The 24,219-nt window shown below is 47.5% G+C and overlaps 1 protein-coding gene across 1 annotated transcript in view; it reads left to right on the top strand.

Annotated features, from left to right (window-relative positions):
* Nucleotides 1-8,861: 8,861 nt before the first annotated feature.
* THAP4 (THAP domain containing 4) overlaps nucleotides 8,862-24,219 on the top strand; it is a 227,011-nt gene continuing 211,653 nt past the window's right edge. Inside the window, exon 1 of the mRNA XM_063915829.1 lies at nucleotides 8,862-9,022. The gene's annotated coding sequence lies outside the window, so the exon portion shown is untranslated. The remainder of the gene's footprint in view (nucleotides 9,023-24,219) is intronic.

The following is a 24,219-nucleotide window of genomic DNA, read 5'->3' as shown; positions in this document are numbered from 1 at the left end:
ATCTGCAGCTAAGTTGCTATATTTTGTCTTTTTTTACCACCACACTTATACTCACGAAGAGTGATTCACTGACACTATTAGGCGCTTTTTTTACTTATTTTTTTAATATTTATCTTTATATCGTTTAAGAGCTGCCACTCACTTATTTGTGAGGAGTGTTAGGTCTGGCTAAAGAGTCATTATTTTTCCTTCATTCTAAGGGGTCTTATTGAATTTACCTAGGCGCTATCCTCTATTTCTTTCTCTCTCTCTCTCTCTCTATATATATATATATATATATATATATATATACACTGCTCAAAAAAAATAAAGGGAACATTTAAACAACACAATGTAACTCCAAGTCAATCACACTTCTGTGAAATCAAACTGTCCACTTAGGAAGCAACACTGATTGACAATCAATTTCACATGCTGTTGTGCAAATGGAATAGACAACAGGTGGAAATTGTAGGCAATTAGCAAGACACCCCCAATAAAGGAGTTGTTCTGCAGGTGGTGACCACAGACCACTTCTCAGCTCCTATGCTTTCTGGCTGATGTTTTGGTCACTTTTGAAAGCTGGCGGTGCTTTCACTCTAGTGGTAGCATGAGACGGAGTCTACAACCCACACAAGTGGCTCAGGTAGTGCAGCTCATCCAGGATGGCACATCAATGCGAGTTGTGGCAAGAAGGTTTGCTGTGTCTGTCAGCGTAGTGTCCAGAGCATTGAGGCGCTACCAGGAGACAGGCCAGTACATCAGGAGACGTGGAGGAGGGCCGTAGGAGGGCAACAACCCACCAGCAGGACCGCTACCTCAGCCTTTGTGCAAGGAGGAACAGGAGGAGCACTGCCAGAGCCCTGCAAAATGACCTCCAGCAAGCCACAAATGTGCATGTGTCTACTCAAACGATCAGAAACAGACTCCATGAGGTTGGTACGAGGGCCCGAGGTCCACAGGTGGGGGTTGTGCTTAGAACCCAACACCGTGCAGGACGTTTGGCATTTGCCAGAGAACACCAAGATTGGCAAATTCGCCACTGGCGCCCTGTGCTCTTCACAGATGAAAGCAGGTTCTCACTGAGCACATGTGACAGAGTCTGGAGACGCCAAGGAGATTGTTCTGCTGCCTGCAACATCCTCCAGCATGACTGGTTTGGCAGTGGGTCAGTAATTGTGTGGGGTGGCATTTCTTTGGGGGGCCGCACAGCCCTCCATGTGCTCGCCAGAGGTAGCCTGACTGCCATTAGGTACCGAGATGAGATCCTCAGACCCCTTGTGAGATCATATGCTGGTGCGGTTGGCCCTGGGTTCCTCCTAATGCAAGACAATGCTAGACCTCATGTGGCTGGAGTGTGTCAGCAGTTCCTGCAAGACGAAGGCATTGATGCTATGGACTGGCCCGCCTGTTCCCCAGACTTGAATCCAATTGAGCACATCTGGGACATCAAGTCTCGCTCCATCCACCAGCGCCACGTTGCACCACAGACTGTCCAGGAGATGGCGGATGCTTTAGTCCAGGTCTGGGAGGAGATCCCTCAGGAGACCATCCGCCACCTCATCAGGAGCATGCCCAGGCGTTGTAGGGAGGTCATACAGGCACGTGGAGGCCACACACACTACTGAGCCTCATTTTGACTTGTTTTAAGGACATTACATCAAAGTTAGATCAGCCTGTAGTGTTTTTCCACTTTAATTTTGAGTGTGACTCCAAATCCAGACCTCCATGGGTTAATAAATTTGATTTCCATTGATAATTTTTGTGTAATTTTGTTGTCAGCACATTCAACTATGTAAAGAACAAAGTATTTAAAGTTAGGGTTTTTATTGAGAGTGATCAATAACCAAAACAATATCGAAGTTGTACAGGTCAAGATATTGAACATGCAGATAAAAGATTTTACAGGCCGCATTAGAGCGGAATATACAGTTCCATGACAATACAGGCTATCAAGTAATAGCAGTATGTACCCTGTGTAAATTCAAGCGTGTACATGATCAGTCTCATTTTATTTTTAATTTATAGTATAGAACCTATACCAAAACAGAGAAAAAACTTATTAAAAGTAAAAAAACATAAAAGAGAAAGAAGAAGAAATAAAAAACAGGAAAGAGTAAGAAAAAGTGCAAGAGTAAAAGGGGAAAGTTGAGAAAATTACATATAAGGAAGCGAGAGGTTGGCTGCAGTTCCATGCAAAGACAATAGAAGAGGAAATAGCAGAGGTATTAGAGGTATTAGCAGAGTCCGGGTATTAATAAAGAACGCGCGAGGTACCATGGGGACCAAATCTTGTGGAACTGGGCCACAGTGTTATTCCTCAGACTGGTAATATATTCCATATTGGCTATATAATTAATCCTAGCCATCAGTAATGCCTTGGAGGGTGGTTTATGGTCCTTCCAACATTTAGCAATCAGAGATTTAGCCGCCATGCAGAATTGCATAGCAAGCTTATCTTGGATTTTGGGTAGTGACGATATGGGGGCATGAAGTAAAGCAATTTCAGGAGAGAGATCCATGTTATGTCCGCAAGTTTGAGCGATGAGCGCTCCAACTGTGTTCCAGAAGGGGCGAATAGAGGGGCAGGTCCACCATACATGGAAAAAGGTGCCCTCCTCTCCACAAAGTCTCCAGCATAAATTCGAGGTCGCGGGGAAAATGGAGTGAAGTCTGGAGGGGACTAAATACCATCTGGTATAAACTTTTTAACATGTTTCCCTAATTGCCACACTAATAGAAGCTTTAGCAGTGCGCAATCTAATTTCTCCCATTGATCATCTTCCAACGGATGGGAGAGATCTGATTCCCAAGCTAGTTCATGGGGTTCACGGGCAGGAGGATCTGGAGTCAAAATAGAGTTGTATATTGTTGAGATATTCCCCTTTTTGCCAATCGAAAGTAAACACATATGTTCAAAGGAGGTGGGTGATCTCAAAGGGGTAGTTTTAAGCTGAGATCTAAGAAAGCTAAGAATTTGAATATAATGGTAATGACACGAGGATGGAATACAGAGGCGCTCTTGAAAATCTCCAAAAGAGGTCGGTGCTGAGTGGCCTTTAACATGGATAAATCTCGTGACACCCTGAGATTGCCATGGGGCTGCTATATTTCGTTCGCTGCCTGGGGGGAAGGCAGGGTGACCCCAGATAGGTGACAGAGGTGAGGGGTATGAAGAAAGATTATAAGTGGTGCGGAGTTTGTCCCACAATCCAAGGGTGAATTTAATCGTGGGGACTGAATAGGCCGAGGCTGGCCTGCAGGACCTGGGGAGCCACAGAAGAGAGTCGAGGGGAATACCCTGATATATTGAGTTCTCAATATCGACCCATTTTCTAATCCCTCGGAGGGGGAATGCCAGGACACTACGTGGTTAAGGTGACAGGCGTTAAAATAAGCCTGAAGATTAGGATATCCCAAGCCGCCTGAGGTTGCACTCTTGGTCAACAAGGTTCGTCTTAATCGAGATTTACGATGAGCCCAAATAAATTTGTTGCACAGTGTTTGCAGGGAAGCCAAAGTCACTCGGGGCACCATTATCGGAATGGTCTGGAACAGATAAAGAATACGGGGAAGGAAATTCATTTTTAGGGCGTTAATCCGTCCAATCCATGAAATGTATAACCGATCCCATTTATCTAGGTCTTGAGTGAGAGTTTTAATTATAGGAACATAATTAGCCTGATAGAGGCTAGAGTAGGATTTAGTGATAAATATGCCAAGGTATTTGATAGCCGAGGGTCTCCAGAGAAAGGGGAAAGAGGAGGTTAAAATCAAATTAGTATGGGATGAAACATTAAACGCGAGGGCCTCAGATTTGGTATGATTTATTTTATAGCCAGAGAGGGAACCATAAAAAAGTAGTTCTTTCTGTCAATTAGGAAGAGAGATCAGAGGGTTAGAAAGAGTCAAGAGGACGTCATCCGCAAACAGAGATATTTTATACGAGCTCTGCCCACAGTAACACCCCTAATATCAGCGTTGAGCCTAATACGGGCTGCAAGAGGTTCAATACATAAAGCAAAAAGTAGGGGGGAGAGAGAGCAGCCCTGTCGAGTGCCATTCTTTAAACTAAACCGAGGTGAGCTTAATCCATTTGTCAGGACCGTAGATGAGGGGTTAGAATAGAGGGCCGCTACTGCAGTGATGAAATGACCATGGAGGCCAAACGTAGATAATGTAGAAAACAAAAAAGGCCAAGAGATGCGATCAAACGCCTTTTCGGCGTCAAGCGCCAAAGCAATCGCTGGTGTTTTCGTCAAGTTTATATGATGAATTAAGTTAACAATACGTCTGGTGTTGTCCGAGGCCTGGCGGCCGGGAATAAATCCCACTTGATCAGGGTCAATTAATGACGGCAACACAGCATTCAGGCGAGACGCCAGTACTTTGGCAAAAAGCTTGAGATCAGTATTTATCAAAGAGATGGGTCTATAATTTGAGCAATACGAGGGATCCTTTCCGGGTTTCGGGATTACTATAATGCGGGAGGTCGTGGAGTCAGTGTGAAAAGGAGTGCCCTGCATTATTTTGTTAAACAAAAAGAACATATGAGGAATGAGCTGAGGGGCGAAAGTTTTGTAGTACATCATCGGGTAGCCATCCGGGCCTGGGGCTTTAGAAGGTTTCTGGGTTTTTAGTGCAGCTTCAATTTCTTCAGCAGAAATATCAGCATTGAGAGCAGAGTTAGTTGCCTCATCTAAACGAGGAAGAGCGCACGAATCTAGATAATTTTGAGCCTGGTCGGCATGTGCCAAGGGGTCGGACGGGGGGTCAAGGTTATAGAGTGCTCTATAATAATCAGAAAAGATACCATTAATTTTCTTGGGTTCATAGGTAACGTTGCCTGAGGGTTCTCTAATAGTATGGATGCATTGGTTAGCCTTCTTGGCACGTACGCGATTAGCCAACAAAGTATGAGCCTTGTTGCTTTTGTCGTAAAACGATTGATTAGCCCATCGAAGTGAGCGCTCAATATTTTCCGCCAAAAGAGATTGTAGATCATCACGAGCCTTAGAAAGTTCGGCTAGTGTTTTCTTAGAGTGTGTGCGTTTGTGTTCCCGATCTAGCGTTGCAATGTTGTCTGTTAACAGAGCAATTTGAGTTTCCTGGCTTCTCTTACGGCGGGACGCAAATTGAATAATGGATCCTCTAACAACCGCCTTATGGGCTTCCCATATCGTAGCTATACTGCAGTCGTCTTCTACATTAATGTCAAAATATTCCTGAAGCTTAGGGGGTCATTCCGAGTTGTTCGCTCGGTAAAAATCTTCGCATCGCAGCGATTTTCCGCTTAATGCGCAATGTCCGCACTGCGACTGCGCCAAGTAAATTTGCTATGCAGTTAGGATTTTTGCTCACGGCTTTTTCTTCGTTCTGGCGATCGTAATGTGATTGACAGGAAATGGGTGTTACTGGGCGGAAACAGGCTGTTTTATGGGCGTGTGGGAAAAAACGCTACCGTTTCCGGAAAAAACGCAGGAGTGGCCGGAGAAACGGAGGAGTGTCTGGGCGAACGCTGGGTGTGTTTGTGACGTCAAACCAGGAACGACAAGCACTGAACTGATCGCAGAAGCCGAGTAAGTCTGGAGCTACTCAGAAACTGCTACGAGGTGTGTAATCGCAATATTGCGAATACATCGTTCGCAATTTTAAGATGCTAAGATTCACTCCCAGTAGGCGGCGGCTTAGCATGAGCAAATCTGCTAAAATCCGCTTGCGAGCGAACAACTCGGAACGACCCCCTTAGTTTTAATTAAGTCCTGAAACTTAGGAATCTTCAATAGGGTTTCGTTAAGTCTCCATGTCGGTCTACCGTCAGGGATATCAAATATGTCAAATGTCGCAGCTAAAGCCGCGTGGTCAGTCCAAGTAAGTGGGACTATCGAGGAAGCGCGTGCCGTTCGGGAGAGAGGTGCACAGCTCAAGAACATATCAATGCGAGAGTACACATCATGCGGATTGGAATAAAAAGTGTAGTCCCTGGTGGTCGGATTAAGAAAACGCCATACATCGAACAGACCAGCCTCGGCCATACCCCTGTGTAGTACTGATGAGTTTGGGGTTCTACTACTACGTAAGGGGCCGGATCTATCCATGTACGTGAGAGCCATATTGAAGTCTCCACCGACAAGTGTCTTACCTCGTCTATATGAATAAAGATCGTGGAAAAACTTGCGGAAGAATTTAGATTGGGCCGTGTTTGGAGAGTACAGATTAGCCAATGTAACCTCCTCGTGTCCAATTTTTCCTCTCACCATTACATAACGACCTTCAGTGTCGCATTTACAGTCTAGGAACTGGAAAGGAACGGATCCTCTAACTAAGATCGCTACCCCATTTCTTTTTGCAGTATTATTGGAGTACCAGGCCATGGGAAATTGTTTAGATGTCAGGGAGGGATGGGAGGCCGATTTTAAATGTGTCTCCTGTAAAAAAAAATCACGTCACCTTTTAAAGTTTTAAGAGACCTGTGGAGATGAGAGCGTTTCTGGGGGGTGTTCAGCCCCTTAACATTGATGGACAGGCACGTTAGCGGCATGATTGAAGAATTGAAGAAAGAAGAAGCTACTGGAAACCGATAGGGCCCCGGACTCTGCTAAAGTGAATGAGAGAGAGGAGAGGGAGAGAGAGAGAAGAGAAAAAATAATAATTTACAATTCAACACACAAACAACAGTATAAAATAAATGGATATATCGAACTGTGAATGCAGATACGTCAACTTACACTCAAACTGTAGCAAGAATCTAAAAAGGGAGGAGAGTGATAAAAAACAAAATGAGAAAAGCAGACGTAGTATCCAAAAGGCAGGATATCAGACTGCTAAGATAGAGCTCTAAGAAAAAAAAAGGAAAGAGCTCACTGGTGGGACACAAATACAATGGAACAGATGAGGGTATGGACCCAATATTATTGGTAATATCTCTAATCCCTACATACTGGGGGAGGAAGTGTCAAGCCAAGGCGCTGACACCCCCCACCCAAAACTAATCTGTAATAAAGAGGACGGACCTTCATGAACCAAAGAAAGACCCATAGCAGGGGCAGGACAGTTCAAAATACAGGATACTAGAGAAAAGATGATCAGATAGAAAACAGTATAAAAAAAGTAACATTAATAGATCAAATGGCAAAGTCGCAGAGCAGATCGATAGCCAGAGGCAGGCCCCACGGTATCGGAGCAGGGATCTATTCCCATGTCCCATCCATAGGGCAGTGCCTCCGAGCCACCGACCAGAACAGCGAGATAAAAACATAGCGATACAAAGAGTACATAGATTTGAGGGAAAAAAATTAAAAATAAAATAAAAAACGGTTCGAAGATAAGGTAAATGGGCATTCGCATATGAAACAGTATCTATTATGAAGTCAACAGAACATCTGAGCAAGAGTGAGAACAAAATTATTTAAACTAAAAGTTGATAAAAGTTAAATTTTAAACATGGGGAGCTTCACATCTGAGAAGTAGCAACGGGGGACAGGTGAAGTTTTCGAAGCAACTTGTCCCCGTCCTCAGGAGAGCGAATGATATGAACTTTGCCATCAATTTCCACAATGAGGCGAAAAGGAAAACCCCAGCGGTATTTGTAACCATTATTGCGCAGTGTAGAGGTAACAGAGCGCAGGTCACGCCGTTTAGCAATGGTCACTGGCGACAAGTCTTGGTAGACCTGAATCCGGGAATCTTCGAACAGAATTGAAGTCGAATTTCTGCATGCCATTGTAATACTGTTCTTAATCTTGAAAGACAAAAACCGAAGGATAACATCACGGGGAGGATCAGAGTCCTTTGGTTTAGGCCTCAGGGCACGATGAGCTCTCTCTATCAAGATAGCAGATTCCGAGAGCGACGGGACCAAGTAAAGAAACAGACGTTTGAGGTAAGGTTCCAATTCGGAGGCCGACACAGATTCAGGGACATTGCGAATGCGATTTTCGCTATCCTCAACCTTATCCTTAAGGAATTCCAATTCGCCGGATAGGTAGCTCATGTCCTCACCCACTTGTTTGCGGAAATCCTGTTGTTCTTCCATTTGTGATTCCAGTGAGCTGGTGCGGGAATCCAGAGCCGCCAAGTCAGATTTCAGTTCACCAATCGCTGACTGGAGAGCGGTGGTAAAAGAACTCTTAAGGTCCAAAATCATATTCTGGAGGGATTGAATATCCGCTTTGGTTGAGGGTGACTCCGTCGGATCCATGGTAGGGGTGGACAGCCGAGAGGACGGGGATGGAATTTCAGCTGGCTTTTCCCGGCGTGAGAAGTGTTGTGCAATATCTTGTGAAGTTCCCGTTTTTTTTTGCTCGGGTGTTCGCTCTGCTTATAGTATCTGATGAGATAGAAGTGCCCGTTTAGGGAGTGATTACAAGAAAGATCCACAAAAATGTTGCGGGCTCATCAGATGATTTGGGTGGGGGGGAAGTCAGGCACTTGTGTGTTCACATCAATCGAAGGGTCGAGGCCCCAATAATCTGTTAAAACAGTGAAAGGGATCCACAGGAGAGCGTCCCGGAGTAGGTGAAATGTAGTATAACGAACACCAGCAGGGGGCTCTGAGAATCAGGTCCTGCAGGGTGCACTGTATATACAGAAAAGAGAGGAGTGAAATAAGAATGTACAGTATAGTGCTGTGCTTGCAGGTAGTTATTTGCGTAGAGCAGGTGTGCTAAAGTAATTCCCTGCTGAAACAGTAGAGCTGGCTCCTTTACAAGCACAAAAGGGACAGCACAGTATAGGGAAGCTTGCTTTGCCACCTCCAAGATGGCCGCCGTCAGTAAAATTTAGTATGTCCCTCCAGTGAATTATTTTATAACATTCGTTGGCAGGGGTAGGGACCAGCCGTCACCCCCACTGTCTTCAATAAGGCCCCCCTGGTGAGTGTGTGCGTCGGGCGGGCCTCTCGTATAAGCGCAGCGCTCGTGCTGCACTCACTGCCACATCCAAGATGGCCACCGCCACCGGACCTCCGCCGCTCGGTTCAGCGCCGGACCCGCAGCTCCAGGGGCTCTTCTCGCCGCTTCCACTGCTCGGCAGGGACCCCCAGGTAGGAGAGGTGTAGTGGGGCAAGCCGTACAGCGGCGCGTGACAGCCGGTTTTCGTCCGAACTCGGGCGGGGGGGGGTTCCAAATCGAGGCCCCGGCAGCAGCACGAGGGGAAGGCCGCAACCTGCAAGCACAGGACAAGCCTGTGCTCCGGCTCCGCAGCTCACCCCCAATGTACACAAAGCAGCAAGGGCTGCAATAGGAAACTGCAGGAGGGGGACAAACAAGGTGAGGACAACAAAAAGGGGGTAAAAGGGCTCAATCTGGCAGGAGCTCCCCTGGGACACGACTTTCCAGTCAGGACACCTGCATAGCTCCAGAACAAAGTATTTAATAAGAATATTTCATTCATTCAGATCTAGGATGTGTTATTTCAGTGTTCCCTTTATTTTTTTGAGCAGTGTATGTATATATATATATATATATATATATATATATATATATATATTACATCATGAGGACAGTTTACATAAACTGAAACGTTATGAACGCAAAGATGCAGTCTGCCTGATTCTACTGTATGTGCCATGGGATGGTTGTGTATATACACTGCTCAAAAAAATAAAGGGAACACTAAAATAACACATCCTAGATCTGAATGAATGAAATATTCTTATTAAATACTTTGTTCTTTACATAGTTGAATGTGCTGACAACAAAATCACACAAAAATGATCAATGGAAATCAAATTTATTAACCCATGGAGGTCTGGATTTGGAGTCACACTCAAAATTAAAGTGGAAAAACACACTATAGGCTGATCCAACTTTGATGTAATGTCCTTAAAACAAGTCAAAATGAGGCTCAGTAGTGTGTGTGGCCTCCACGTGCCTGTATGACCTCCCTACAACCCACACAAGTGGCTCAGGTAGTGCAGCTCATCCAGGATGGCACATCAATGCGAGCTGTGGCAAGAAGGTTTGCTGTGTCTGTCAGCATAGTGTCCAGAGCATGGAGGTGCTGCCAGGAGACAGGCCAGTACATCAGGAGACGTGGAGGAGGCCGTAGGAGGGCAACAACCCAGGAGCAGGACCGCTACCTCCGCCTTTGTGCAAGGAGGAACAAGAGGAGCACTGCCAGAGCCCTGCAAAATGACCTCCAGCAAGCCACAAATGTGCATGTCTCTACTCAAACGATCAGAAACAGACTCCATGAGGGTGGTATGAGGGCCCGACGTCCACAGGTGGGGGTTGTGCTTACAGCCCAACACCGTGCAGGACGGTTGCCATTTGCCAGAGAACACCAAGATTGGCAAATTCGCCACTGGCGCCCTGTGCTCTTCACAGATGAAAGCAGGTTCTCACTGAGCACATGTGACAGACGTGACAGAGTCTGGAGACGCCAAGGAGAACGTTCTGCTGCCTGCAACATCCTCCAGCATGACCGGTTTGGCAGTGGGTCAGTAATGGCGTGGGGTGGCATTTCTTTGGGGGGCCGCACAGCACTCCATGTGCTCGCCAGAGGTAGCCTGACTGCCATTAGGTACCGAGATGAGATCCTCAGACCCCTTGTGAGACCATATGCTGGTGCGGTTGGCCCTGGGTTCCTCCTAATGCAAGACGAACGCATTGATGCTATGGACTGGCCCGCCCGTTCCCCAGACCTGAATCCAATTGAGCACATCTGGGACATCATGTCTCGCTCCATCCACCAACGCCACGTTGCACGCAGACTGTCCAGGAGTTGGCGGATGCTTTAGTCCAGGTCTGGGAGGAGGTCCCTCAGGAGACCATCCGCCACCTCATCAGTAGCATGCCCAGGCGTTGTAGGGAGGTCATACAGGCACGTGGAGGCCACACACATTGCTGAGCCTCATTTTGACTTGTTTTAAGGACATTACATCAAAGTTGGATCAGTCTGTAGTGTGTTTTTCCACTTTAATTTTGAGTGACTCCAAATCCAGACCTCCATGGGTTAATAAATTTGATTTCCATTAATCATTTTTGTGTGATTTTGTTGTCAGCACATTCAACTATGTAAAGAACAAAGTATTTAATAAGAATATTTCATTCATTCAGATCTAGGATGTGTTATTTTAGCGTTCCCTTTATTTTTTTGAGCAGTGTATATATATATATATATATATATATATATATATATATATATATACACACATATTAGCTGAATACCCGTGCTTCGCTACGGTATGAGGATGGTTAATTTACGTTGGTTGGAGATCTAGTATATGGGCATATCCTGCTTCCCTGACCCACTTTGTGTAGTGGCCGGACCCCTTTTTGGTCCCCCCAAGAGACCCTGCTCTTCCGTCTATACAACTCTGTCTGTGGCTTCTTGCTGCCTTCATTCCCCTCCTAACATCATGTCATTGCCCCTGTGAAACTATCGATTTATTTGATTTCTTATATAGTGCAGCACATTATGTATCTCCTGATATACTCTGTGCTGCTGGGAGACCCTGCTACTTCAACTATATAACTCTGTGTGTGGATTCGTGCTACCTCCATTCCCCTCACATCATGTCACTTCCCCTGACACATGCAGCCCTGTCCTGCCTGACATATCATGCATCTCCTAATACACTCTGCTGCTGGGGACCTTGCTCCTCCCACTATATAATTTTCAGCGTTTGGCTTCCTGCTACCTCCATTTCCCTCCTCACATCATGTCACTGCTATATGTAACCCTGTCGTCACGGACATATCATGCATGTCCTGATATAGTCTGTGCTGCTGGCCCACCCCTAGGGGTGTTACCCCCACAGTGATTGTTCACAGATTGTAAGTCATATGTGTACCAAGTTTGATGTAAATAGCACCAGGCATTCGAGAGTTATGCTGTATGCTGAAATACTCTGTGCTGCTGCCTCACCCCTAGAGTTGTCTTACCCGCACAGTGTTTGTTCCCAGATTGTAAATCACATGTGTACCAAGTTTGGTGTAAATTGCCCAAGGCTTTCCAGTTATACTGTCTACTGAAATACTCTGTGCTGCTACCTAACCCCTAGGGGTGTCTCTTTACTCCCAGTATGTTTGTTCCCATATTGTAAGTCATATGTGTACTGTGGCAAAATGGGACATATGCTTGCATCCAATATAAGACCTGTATGTAATGTTTAAATGTATAATGTAATGGAGTCTGTGACACAACATGGATGCCAGCCTGTCCTCTAAGTGAACTCAAAGCTACACAGATATGGGAGTAGAGGACACTTGATGTATAGTGGGGAGTCAGAGGTTAGTTTATGGCCCTTACCTTATCTAAGAAGTTATGAACTATAGCTAGAAAAAAAACATTTCAGAAAAGCCAGGACAGGTCAAGAAACCTGATCTCTTGAAACTTAAAAGAAAGACAGCTGTTGAAAGTGAAGCCAAAAGGAAGTCTTGTTTCTCACTTCCAGTTACACAGTACTGAGACAGTTAAGGAAACGATGGGGGCTGCAGTTCTGAGGGGGCTATATCTGCCCCTCTTACACATACTGTGTTGTTCATTTCTGAGGGAAATCGCTAAGAGCTGGGAATGCAACATATATCTCTTACGGGATCCGGTCTGAAGATTGACACTGTCTAGGTCGACCACTATAGGTCAACAGTCACTAGGTCAACAGGGTTTCTAGGTCGACATGTGCTAGGTCGACAGGTCAAAAGGTCAACATGCGTTTTTCACTTTTTTCTTTTTTTAAACTTTTTCATACTTAACGATGCACGTGGACTACGATTGGAACGGTTATCTGTGTCGAGCGAAGCGGTAGCGGAGCGAGGCACCTACCCAAAGCATGGTGAGCCATGCGAGGGGACACGGTGCACTAATTGGGCTTCCCGGTCACTGTACGGAGAAAACGACACCAAAAAAACCCATGAAAAATGCATGTCGACCTTTTGACCTAGCACATGTCGACCTAGTAACCCTGTCGACCTATAGTGGTCAACCTAAACATTGTCGACCTAGACACTGTCGATTTGATGATCCACATCCATCTCTTACATTGTGAAATCCCTCCACACAGAAGGCTTACCTGTTGAGTAAAAATAAGAATTTACTTACCGATAATTCTATTTCTCGTAGTCCGTAGTGGATGCTGGGGACTCCGTAAGGACCATGGGGAATAGCGGCTCCGCAGGAGACTGGGCACAAAAGTAAAGCTTTAGAACTACCTGGTGTGCACTGGCTCCTCCCCCTATGACCCTCCTCCAAGCCTCAGTTAGGATACTGTGCCCGGACGAGCGTACACAATAAGGAAGGATTTTGAATCCCGGGTAAGACTCATACCAGCCACACCAATCACACCATATAACTTGTGATCTAAACCCAGTTAACAGCATGATAACAGAGGAGCCTCTAGAAAAGATGGCTCACTACAGCAATAACCCGATTTTTTGGTAACAATAACTATGTACCAGTATTGCAGACAATCCGCACTTGGGATGGGCGCCCAGCATCCACTACGGACTACGAGAAATAGAATTATCGGTAAGTAAATTCTTATTTTCTCTAACGTCCTAAGTGGATGCTGGGGACTCCGTAAGGACCATGGGGATTATACCAAAGCTCCCAAACGGGCGGGAGAGTGCGGATGACTCTGCAGCACCAAATGAGAGAACTCCAGGTCCTCCTCAGCCAGGGTATCAAATTTGTAGAATTTTACAAACGTATTTGCTCCTGACCAAGTAGCTGCTCGGCAAAGTTGTAAAGCCGAGACCCCTCGGGCAGCCGCCCAAGATGAGCCCACCTTCCTTGTGGAATGGGCTTTTACAGATTTTGGCTGTGGCAGGCCTGCCACAGAATGTGCAAGCTGAATTGTACTACAAATCCAACGAGCAATAGTCTGCTTAGAAGCAGGAGCACCCAGCTTGTTGGGTGCATACAGAATAAAACAACGAGTCAGATTTTCTGACTCCAGCCGTCCTGGAAACCTATATTTCCAGGGCTCTGACAACGTCTAGCAACTTGGAGTCCTCCAAGTCCCTAGTAGCCGCAGGCACCACAATAGGTTTATTCAGGTGAAACGCTGAAAACCACCTTAGGGAGAAACTGAGGACAAGTCCTCAATTCCGCCCTGTCCGAATGGAAAATCAGATGAGGGCTTTTACAGGATAAAGCCGCCAATTCTGACACGCACCTGGCCCAGGCCAGGGCCAACAGCATGACCACTTTCCATGTGAGATATTTTAACTCCACATATTTAAGTGGTTCAAACCAATGTGACTTTTGGAACCCAAAAACTACATTTAGATCCCAAGGTGCCACTGGAGGCACAAAAGGAGGCTGTATATACAGTACCCCTTTCACAAACGTCTGAACTTCAGGGACTGGAGCTAGTTCTTTTTGGAAGAAAATTGACAGGGCCGAAATTTGAACCTTAATGGACCCCCATTTCAGGCCCATAGACACTCCTGTTTGCAGGAAATGTAGGAATCGACCTAGTTGAAAAATTCCTCCGTCGGGGCCTTACTGGCCTCGCACCACGCAACATATTTTCGCCAAATGCGGTGATAATGTTTTGCGGTTATATCTTTCCTGGCTTTGATCAGGATAGGAATGACTTCATCCGGAATGCCTTTCTCCTTCAGGATCCGGCGTTCAACCGCCATGCCGTCAAACGCAGCCGCGGTAAGTCTTGGAACAGACAGGGTCCTTGCTGGAGCAGGTCCCTTCTTAGAGGTAGAGGCCACGGATCCTCCGTGAGCATCTCTTAAAGTTCCGGTTACCAAGTCCTTCTTGGCCAATCCGGAGCCACGAATATAGTGCTTACTCCTCTCCATCTTATAATTCTCAGTACCTTGGGTATGAGAGGCAGAGGAGGGAACACATACACTGACTGGTACACCCACTGTGTTACCAGAGCGTCCACAGCTATTGCCTGATGGTCCCTTGACCTGGCGCAATACTTGTCGAGTTTTATAAACATGTGGAAGACTTCTGGGTGAAGTCCCCACTCTCCCGGGTGGAGGTCGTGTCTGCTGAGGAAGTCTGCTTCCCAGTTGTCCACTCCCGGAATGAATACTGCTGACAGTGCTATCACATGATTTTCCGCCCAGCGAAGAATCCTTGCAGCTTCTGCCATTGCCCCCCTGCTTCTTGTGTCACCCTGTCTGTTTACGTGGGTGACTGCCGTGATGTTGTCCGAATGGATCAACTCCGGGTGACCTTGAAGCAGAGGTCTTGCTGAGCTTAGAGCATTGTAAATGGCCCTTAGCTTCAGGATATTTATGTGAAGTGATGTCTCCAGGCTTGACCATAAGCTCTGGAAATTCCTTCCCTGTGTGACTGCTCCCCAGCCTCGCAGGCTGGCATACCGTGGTCACCAGGACCCAGTCCTGAATGTGCGGCCCTCTAGAAGATGAGCACTCTGCAACCACCACAGGAGAGACACCCTTGTGCTTGGTGACAGGGTTATCCGCTGATGCATCTGAAGATGCGACCCGGACCATTTGTCCAGCAGGTCCCACTGGAAAGTTCTCGCGTGGAATCTGCCGAATGGGATTGCTTCGTAGGAAGCCACCATTTTTCCCAGAACCATTTCATTGATGTACTGAGACTTGGCTCGGTTATAGGAGGTTCCCGACTAGCTCGGATAACTCCCTGACTTTCTCCTCCGGGAGAAACACCTTTTTTTTTTTTTTTTTTTTTTTTTGGACTGTGTCCAGGATCATCCCTAGGAACAGAAGACGAGTCGTCGGAACCAGCTGCGATTTTGGAATATTGAGAATCCAATCGTGCTGCCGCAACACTACCTGAGATAGTGCTACACCGACCTCCAACTGTTCCCTGGATCTTACCCTTATCAGGGAATCGTCCAAGTAAGGGATAACTAAAATTCCCTTCCTTTGAAGGAGTATCATCATTTCGGCCATTACCTTGGTAAAGACCCGGGGTGCCGTGGACCATCCATACGGCAGCGTCTGAAACTGATAGTGACAGTTCTGTACCATAAACCTGAGGTACCCTTGGTGAGAAGGGTAAATTGGGACATGAAGGTAAGCATCCTTGATGTACCGAGACATCATGCAGTCCTCTTCTTTCAGGTTCGCAATCACTGCTCTGAGTGACTCAATCTTGAATTTGAACCTCTGTATGTAAGTGTTCAAAGATTTTAGATTTAGAATCGGTCTCACCGAGCCGTCCGGCTTCGGTACCACAACAGTGTGGAATAATACCCCGTTCCCTGTTGCAGGAGGGGTACCTTGATTATCACCTGCTGGGAATACAGCTTGTGAATGGCTTCCAAAACTGTCTCCCTGTCAGAAGGAGACATCGGTAAAGCCGACTTTAGGAAACGGCGAGGGGGAGACGTCTCGAATTCCAATTTGTACCCCTGAGATATCACCTGAAGGATCCAGGGGTCTACTTGCGAGTGAGCCCACTGCGCGCTGAAATTCATTGAGACGGGCCCCCACCGTGCCTGATTCTGCTTGTAAAGCCCCAGCGTCATACTGAGGGCTTGGCAGAGGCGGGAGAGGGTTTCTGTTCCTGGGAACTGGCTGATTTCTGCAGCCTTTTTCCTCTCCCTCTGTCACGGGGCAGAAATGAGGAACCTTTTGCCCGATTGCCCACGAAAAGACTGCGCCTGATAATACGGCGTCTTCTCATGTTGAGAGGCGACCTGGGGTACAAACGTGGATTTCCCAGCTGTTGCCGTGGCCACCAGGTCTGAAAAACCGACCCCAAATAACTCCTCCCCTTAATAAGGCAATATTTCCAAATGCCGTTTGGAATCCGCATCACCTGACCACTGTCGTGTCCATAACCCTCTACTGGTAGAAATGGACAACGCACTTAGACTTGATGCCAGCCGGCAAATATTCCGCTGTGCATCACGCATATATAGAAATGCATTTTTTAAATGCTCTATAGGCAATAATATACTGTCCCTATCTAGGGTATCAATATTTTCAGTCAGGGAATCCGACCACGCCAACCCAGCACTGCACATCCAGGCTGAGGCGATTGCTGGTCGCAGTATAACACCAGTATGTGTGTAAATACCATTTAGGATGCCCTCCTGCTTTCTATCAGCAGGATCCTTAAGGGCGGCCATCTCAGGAGAGGGTAGAGCCCTTGTTCTTACAAGCGTGTGAGCGCTTTATCCACCCTAGGGGGTGTTTCCCAACGCACCCTAACCTCTGGCGGGAAAGGATATAATGCCAATAACATTTTAGAAATTATCAGTTGTTATCGGGGGGAAAACCACGCATCATCACACACCTCATTTAATTTCTCAGATTCAGGAAAACTACAGGTAGTTTTTCCTCACCGAACATAATACCCCTTTTTGGTGGTACTCGTATTATCAGAAATGTGTAAAACATTTTTCATTGCCTCAATCATGTAACGTGTGGCCCTACTGGAAGTCACATTTGTCTCTTCACCGTCGACACTGGAGTCAGTATCCGTGTCGGCGTCTATATCTGCCATCTGAGGTAACGGGCGCTTTAGAGCCCCTGACGGCCTATGAGACGTCTGGACAGGCACAAGCTGAGTAGCCGGCTGTCTCATGTCAACCACTATCTTTTATACAGAGCTGACACTGTTACGTAATTCCTTCCAACAGTTCATCCACTCAGGTGTCGACCCCCTAGGGGGTGACATCACTATTACAGGCAATATGCTCCGTCTCCACATCATTTTTCTCATCATACATGTCGACACAAACGTACCGACATACAGCACACACACAGGGAATGCTCTGATAGAGGACAGGACCCCACTAGCCCTTTGGGGAGACAGAGGGAGAGTTTGCCAGCACACACCAGAGCGCTATATATATACAGGGATAACCTTATATAAGTGTTTTTCCCCTTTTCTCTGACGTCCTAAGTGGATGCTGGGGACTCCGTCAGGACCATGGGGATTAGCGGCTCCGCAGGAGACAGGGCACAAAACTAAAGCTTTAGGATCAGGTGGTGTGTACTGGCTCCTCCCCCTATGACCCTCCTCCAAGCCTCAGTTAGGTTTTTGTGCCCGTCCGAGCAGGGTGCAATCTAGGTGGCTCTCTTAAGGAGCTGCTTAGAAAAAGTTTTTAGGTTTCTTATTTTCAGTGAGTCCTGCTGGCAACAGGCTCACTGCATCGAGGGACTTAGGGGAGAGAAGTTCAACTCACCTGCGTGCAGGATGGATTGGCTTCTTAGGCTACTGGACACCATTAGCTCCAGAGGGAGTCGGAACACAGGTCTCACCCTGGGGTTCGTCCCGGAGCCGCGCCGCCGACCCCCCTTGCAGATGCTGAAGATTGAAGGTCCAGAAACCGGCGGCAGAAGGCTTTTCAGTCTTCATGAAGGTAGCGCACAGCACTGCAGCTGTGCGCCATTGTTGTCACACACTTCACACCAACGGTCACGGAGGGTGCAGGGCGTTGCTGGGGGCGCCCTGGGCAGCAATGTATAATACCTTATTCTGGCTAAAAATACATCACATATAGCCCCTGGAGGCTATATGGATGTATTTAACCCCTGCCAGGTCTCAGAAAAACGGGAGAAGAAGCCCGCCGAAAAGGGGGCGGGGCCTATTCTCCTCAGCACACAGCGCCATTTTCCCTCACAGAAAGGCTGGTGGGAAGGCTCCCAGGCTCTCCCCTGCACTGCACTACAGAAACAGGGTTAAAACAGAGAGGGGGGGCACTTATTTGGCGATATGTATATATATATTAAAATGCTATAAGGGAAAAACACTTATATAAAGGTTGTCCCTGTATAATATAGCGTTTTTGGTGTGTGCTGGCAAACTCTCCCTCTGTCTCCCCAAAGGGCTAGTGGGGTCCTGTCCTCTATCAGAGCATTCCCTGTGTGTGTGCTGTGTGTCGGTACTTGTGAGTCGACATGTATGAGGACGATGTTGGTGAGGAGGCGGAGCAATTGCCGGTAATGGTGATGTCACTCTCTAGGGAGTCGACACCGGAATGGATGGCTTATTTAAGGAATTACGTGATAATGTCAACACGCTGCAAGGTTGGTTGACGACATGAGACGGCCGGCAAACCAATTAGTACCTGTCCAGGCGTCTAAAACACCGTCAGGGGCGTTAAAACGTCCTTTTACCTCAGTCGGTCGACACAGACACGGACACTGACTCCAGTGTCGACGGTGAAGAAACAAACGTATTTTCCTTTAGGGCCACACGTTACTTGTTAAGGGCAATGAAGGAGATGTTACATATTTCTGATACTACAAGTACCACAAAAAAGGGTATTATGTGGAGTGTGAAAAAACTACATGTGGTTTTTCCTGAATCAGATAAATTAAATTAAATGTGTGATGATGCGTGGGTTTCCCCCGATAGAAAATTATTGGCGGTATACCCTTTCCCGCCAGAAGTTATGGCGCGTTGGGAAACACACCTTAGGGTGGATAAGGCGCTCACACGCTTATAAAAACAAGTGGCGTTACCGTCTCCAGATACGGACGCCCTCAAGGAGCCAACTGATAGGAGGTTGGAAAATATCCTAAAAAGTATATACACACATACTGGTGTTATACTGCGACCAGCGATCGCCTCAGCCTGGATGGGCAGCGCTGGGGTGGCTTGGTCGGATTCCCTGACTGGAAATATTGATACCCTTGACAGGGACAGTATTTTATTGACTATAGAGCATTTAAAAGATGCATTTCTATATATGCGAAACTCTGGCATCAAGAGTAAGTGCGATGTCCATATCTGCCAGACGATGTTTATGGACACGACAGTGGTCAGGTGATGCAGATTCCAAACGGCACATGGAAGTATTGCCGTATAAAGGGGAGGAGTTATTTGGGGTCGGTCCATCGGACCTGGTGGCCACGGCAACAGCTAGAAAATCCACCTTTTTTACCCCAAGTCACATCTCAGCAGAAAAAGACATAGTCTTTTCAGCCTCAGTCCTTTCGTCCCCATAATATCTGCCCAGGGATAGAGGTAAGGGAAGAAGACTGCAGCAGGCAGCCCATTCCCAGGAACAGAAGCCTTCCACCGCTTCTGCCAAGTCCTCAGCATGACGCTGGGGCCGTACAAACAGGTGCGGTGGGGGGTCGTCTCAAGAGTTTCAGCACGCAGTGGGCTCACTCGCAAGTGGACCCCTGGATCCTACAAGTAGTATCCCAGGGGTACAGATTGGAAATTCGAGACGTCTCCCCCTCGCAGGTTCCTGAAGTTTGCTTTACCAACGTCTACCTCCGACAGGGAGGCAGTATTGGAAACAATTCACAAGCTGTATTCCCAGCAGGTGATAATCAAAGTACCCCTCCTACAACAAGTAAAGGGGTATTATTCCACACTATATTGTGGTACTGAAGCCAGACGGCTCGGTGAGACCTATTCTAAATGGAGTCACTCAGAGCAGTGATAGCGAACCAGGAAGAAGGGGACTATATGGTGTCCCTGGACATCAAGGATGCTTACCTCCATGTCCAAATTTGCCCTTCTCACAAAGGGTACCTCAGGTTCGTGGTACAAAACTGTCACTATCAGTTTCAGACGCTGCCGTTTGGATTGTCCACGGCACCCCGGGTCTTTACCAAGGTAATGGCCGAAATGATGATTCTTCTTCAAAGAAAAGGCGTCTTAATTATCCCTTACTTGGACGATCTCCTGATAAGGGCAAGGTCCAGAGAACAGTTGGAGGTCTGAGTAGCACTATCTCAAGTAGTTCTACGACAGCACGGGTGGATTCTAAATATTCCAAAATCGCAGCTGTCTCCGACGACACGTCTGCTGTCCCTAGGGATGATTCTGGACACAGTCCAGAAAAAGGTGTTTCTCCCGGAGGAGAAAGCCAGGGAGTTATCCGAGCTAGTCAGGAACCTCCAAAAACCAGGAAAAGTGTCAGTGCATCATTGCACAAGGGTCCTGGGAAAAATGGTGGCTTCTTACGAAGCGATTCCATTCGGCAGATTTCACGCAAGAACTTTTCAGTGGGATCTACTGGACAAATGGTCCGGATCACATCTTCAGATGCATCAGCGGATAACCCTGTCTCCAAGGACAAGGGTGTCTCTTCTGTGGTGGCTGCAGAGTGCTCATCTACTAAAGTGCCACAGTTATGCATTCAGGACTGGGTCCTGGTGACCACGGATTCCAGCTTGAAAGGCTGGGGAGCAGTCACACAGGGAAAAAATTTCCAGGGAGTGTGATCAAGTCTGGGGACTTCTCTCCGCATAAATATACTGGAGCTAAGAGCAATTTACAATGCTCTAAGCTTAGCAAGACCTCTGCTTCAAGGTCAGCCGGTATTGATCCAGTGGGACAACATCACGGCAGTCGCCCACGTAAACAGACAGGGCGGCACAAGAAGCAGGAGGACAATGGCAGAAACTGCAAGGATTCTTCGCTGGGCGGAAAATCATGTGATAGCACTGTCAGTAGTTTTCATTCCGGGAGTGGACAACTGGGAAGCAGACTTCCTCAGCACGACCTCCACCCGGGAGAGTGGGGACTTCATCGAGAAGTTGTTTCCACATGATTGTGCACCGTTGGGAAAGACCAAAGGTGGACATGATGGCGTCCCGCCTGAACAAAAAACTGGACAGGTATTGCGCCAGGTCAAGAGACCCTCAGGAAATAGCTGTGGACGTTCTGGTAACACCATGGGTGTACCAGTCGGTGTATGTGTTCCCTCCTCTGCTTCTCATACCAAAGGTACTGAGAATTATAAGACGTAGAGGAGTAAGAACTATACTCGTGGCTCCGGATGGGCCAAGAAGGACTTGGTACCCAGAACTTCATGAGATGCTCACAGAGGACTCAGGGCCTCTGCCGATAAGAAGGGACTTGCTTCAGCAAGTACCATGTCTGTTCCAAGACTTACCGCGGGTGCGTTTGACGGCATGGCGGTTGAACGCCGGATCCTAAGGGAAAAAAGGCATTCCGGAAGAGGTCATTCCTACCCTGGTCAAAGCCAGGAAGGAGGTGACCGCACAACATTATCACCACATGTGGCGAAAATATGTTGCGTGGTGTGAGGCCAGGAAGGCCCCACGAAGAAAATTCAACTCGGTCGATTCCTGCATTTCCTGCAAACAGGAGTGTCTATGGGCCTCAAATTGGGGTCCATTAAGGTTCAAATTTCGGCCCTGTCGATTTTCTTCCAGAAAGAATTGGCTTCAGTTCCTGAAGTCCAGAAATTTGACAAGGGAGTACTGCATATACAACCCCCTTTTGTGCCTCCAGTGGCACTGTGGGATCTCAACGTAGTCCTGGGATTCCTCAAATCACGTTGGTTTAAACCGCTCAAATCTGTGGATTTGAAATATCTCACATGGAAAGTGACCATGATGTTGGCCCTGGCCTCGGCCAGGCGAGTGTCAGAATTGGCGGCTTTGTCTCACAAAAGCCCATATCTGATTGTCCATTCGGACAGGGCAGAGCTGCGGACTCGTCCCCAGTTTCTCCCTAAGGTGGTGTCAGCGTTTCATCTGAACCAGCTTATTGTGGTACCTGCGGCTACTAGAGACTTGGAGGACTCCAAGTTGCTAGATGTTGTCAGGGCCCTGAAAATATAGATTTCCAGGACGGCTGGAGTCAGGAAAACTGACTTGCTGTTATCCTGTATGCACCCAAAAAACTGGGTGCTCTTGCTTCTAAGCAGACGATTGCTAGTTGAATGTGTAGTACAATTCAGCTTGCACATTCTGTGGCAGGACTGCCACAGCCAAAATATATAAATGCCCATTCCACAAGGAAGGTGGGCTCATCTTGGGCGACTGCCCGAGGGGTCTCGGCTTTACAACTTTGCCGAGCTGCTACTTGGTCAGGGGCACACCCTGGCTGAGGAGGACCTGGAGTTCTCTCACTCGGTGCTGCAGAGTCATCCGCACTCTCCCGCCCGTTTGGGAGCTTTGGTATAATCCCCATGGTCCTGACGGAGTCCCCAGCATCCACTTAGGATGTCAGAGAAAATAAGATTTTACTTACCGATAAATCTATTTCTCGTAGTCCGTAGTGGATGCTGGGCGCCCATCCCAAGTGCGGATTGTCTGCAATACTTGTACATAGTTATTGTTACAAAAAAATCGGGTTGTTATTGTTGTGAGCCGTCTGTTCAGAGGCTCCTACGTTTGTCATACTGTTAACTGGGTTTAGATCACAAGTTATACGGTGTGATTGGTGTGGCTGGTATGAGTCTTACCCGGGATTCAATATCCTTCCTTATTGTGTACGCTCGTCCGGGCACAGTATCCTAACTGAGGCTTGGAGGAGGGTCATAGGGGGAGGAGCCAGTACACACCACCTGATCCTAAAGCTTTAGTTTTGTGCCCTGTCTCCTGCGGAGCCGCTAATCCCCATGGTCCTGACGGAGTCCCCAGCATCCACTACGGACTACGAGAAATAGATTTATCGGTAAGTAAAATCTTATTATAGCTGCTGTATCTTTAATACTGCGCGTAATTAGTGCCCCCCTTCTCTTTTTTAACCCTTTCTGTAGTGTAGTGACTGCAGGGGAGAGCCAGGGAGCTTCCCTCCAACGGAGCTGTGAGGGAAAATGGCGCCAGTGTGCTGAGGAGATAGGCTCCGCACCCATATCGGCGGCCTTATCTCCCGTTTTTCTATGTATTCTGGCAGGGGTTAAATTCATCCATATAGCCCAGGAGCTATATGTGATGCATTTTTTGCCATCCAAGGTGTTTTTATTGCGTCTCAGGGCGCCCCCCCCCCCAGCGCCCTGCACCCTCAGTGACCGGAGTGTGAAGTGTGCTGAGAGCAATGGCGCACAGCTGCAGTGCTGTGCGCTACCTTGTTGAAGACAGGACGTCTTCTGCTGCCGATTTTCCGGACCTCTTCAGTCTTCTGGCTCTGTAAGGGGGCCGGCAGCGCGGCTCTGGGACCCATCCATGGCTGGGCCTGTGATCGTCCCTCTGGAGCTAATGTCCAGTAGCCTAAGAAGCCCAATCCACTCTGAACGCAGGTGAGTTCGCTTCTTCTCCCCTTAGTCCCTCGGTGCAGTGAACCTGTTGCCAGCAGGATTCACTGAAAATAAAAAACCTAAAACTAAACTTTTTCTTAGAAACTCAGGAGAGTCCTAGAATGCACCCTTCTCGGCCGGGCACAAAAATCTAACTGAGGCTTGGAGGAGGGTCATAGGGGGAGGAGCCAGTGCACACCAGGTAGTTCTAAAGCTTTACTTTTGTGCGCAGTCTCCTGCGGAGCCGCTATTCCCCATGGTCCTTACGGAGTCCCCAGCATCCACTTAGGACGTTAGAGAAATAAGATTTTAAACCTACCGGTAAATCTTTTCTCCTAGTCCGTAGAGGATGCTGGGGACTCCGTAAGGAC

This window comes from Pseudophryne corroboree, chromosome 4 (genome assembly GCF_028390025.1).
Source record: "Pseudophryne corroboree isolate aPseCor3 chromosome 4, aPseCor3.hap2, whole genome shotgun sequence".
NCBI lineage: Eukaryota > Metazoa > Chordata > Amphibia > Anura > Myobatrachidae > Pseudophryne > Pseudophryne corroboree.
This window is presented reverse-complemented; position numbering and strand designations above follow the sequence as displayed.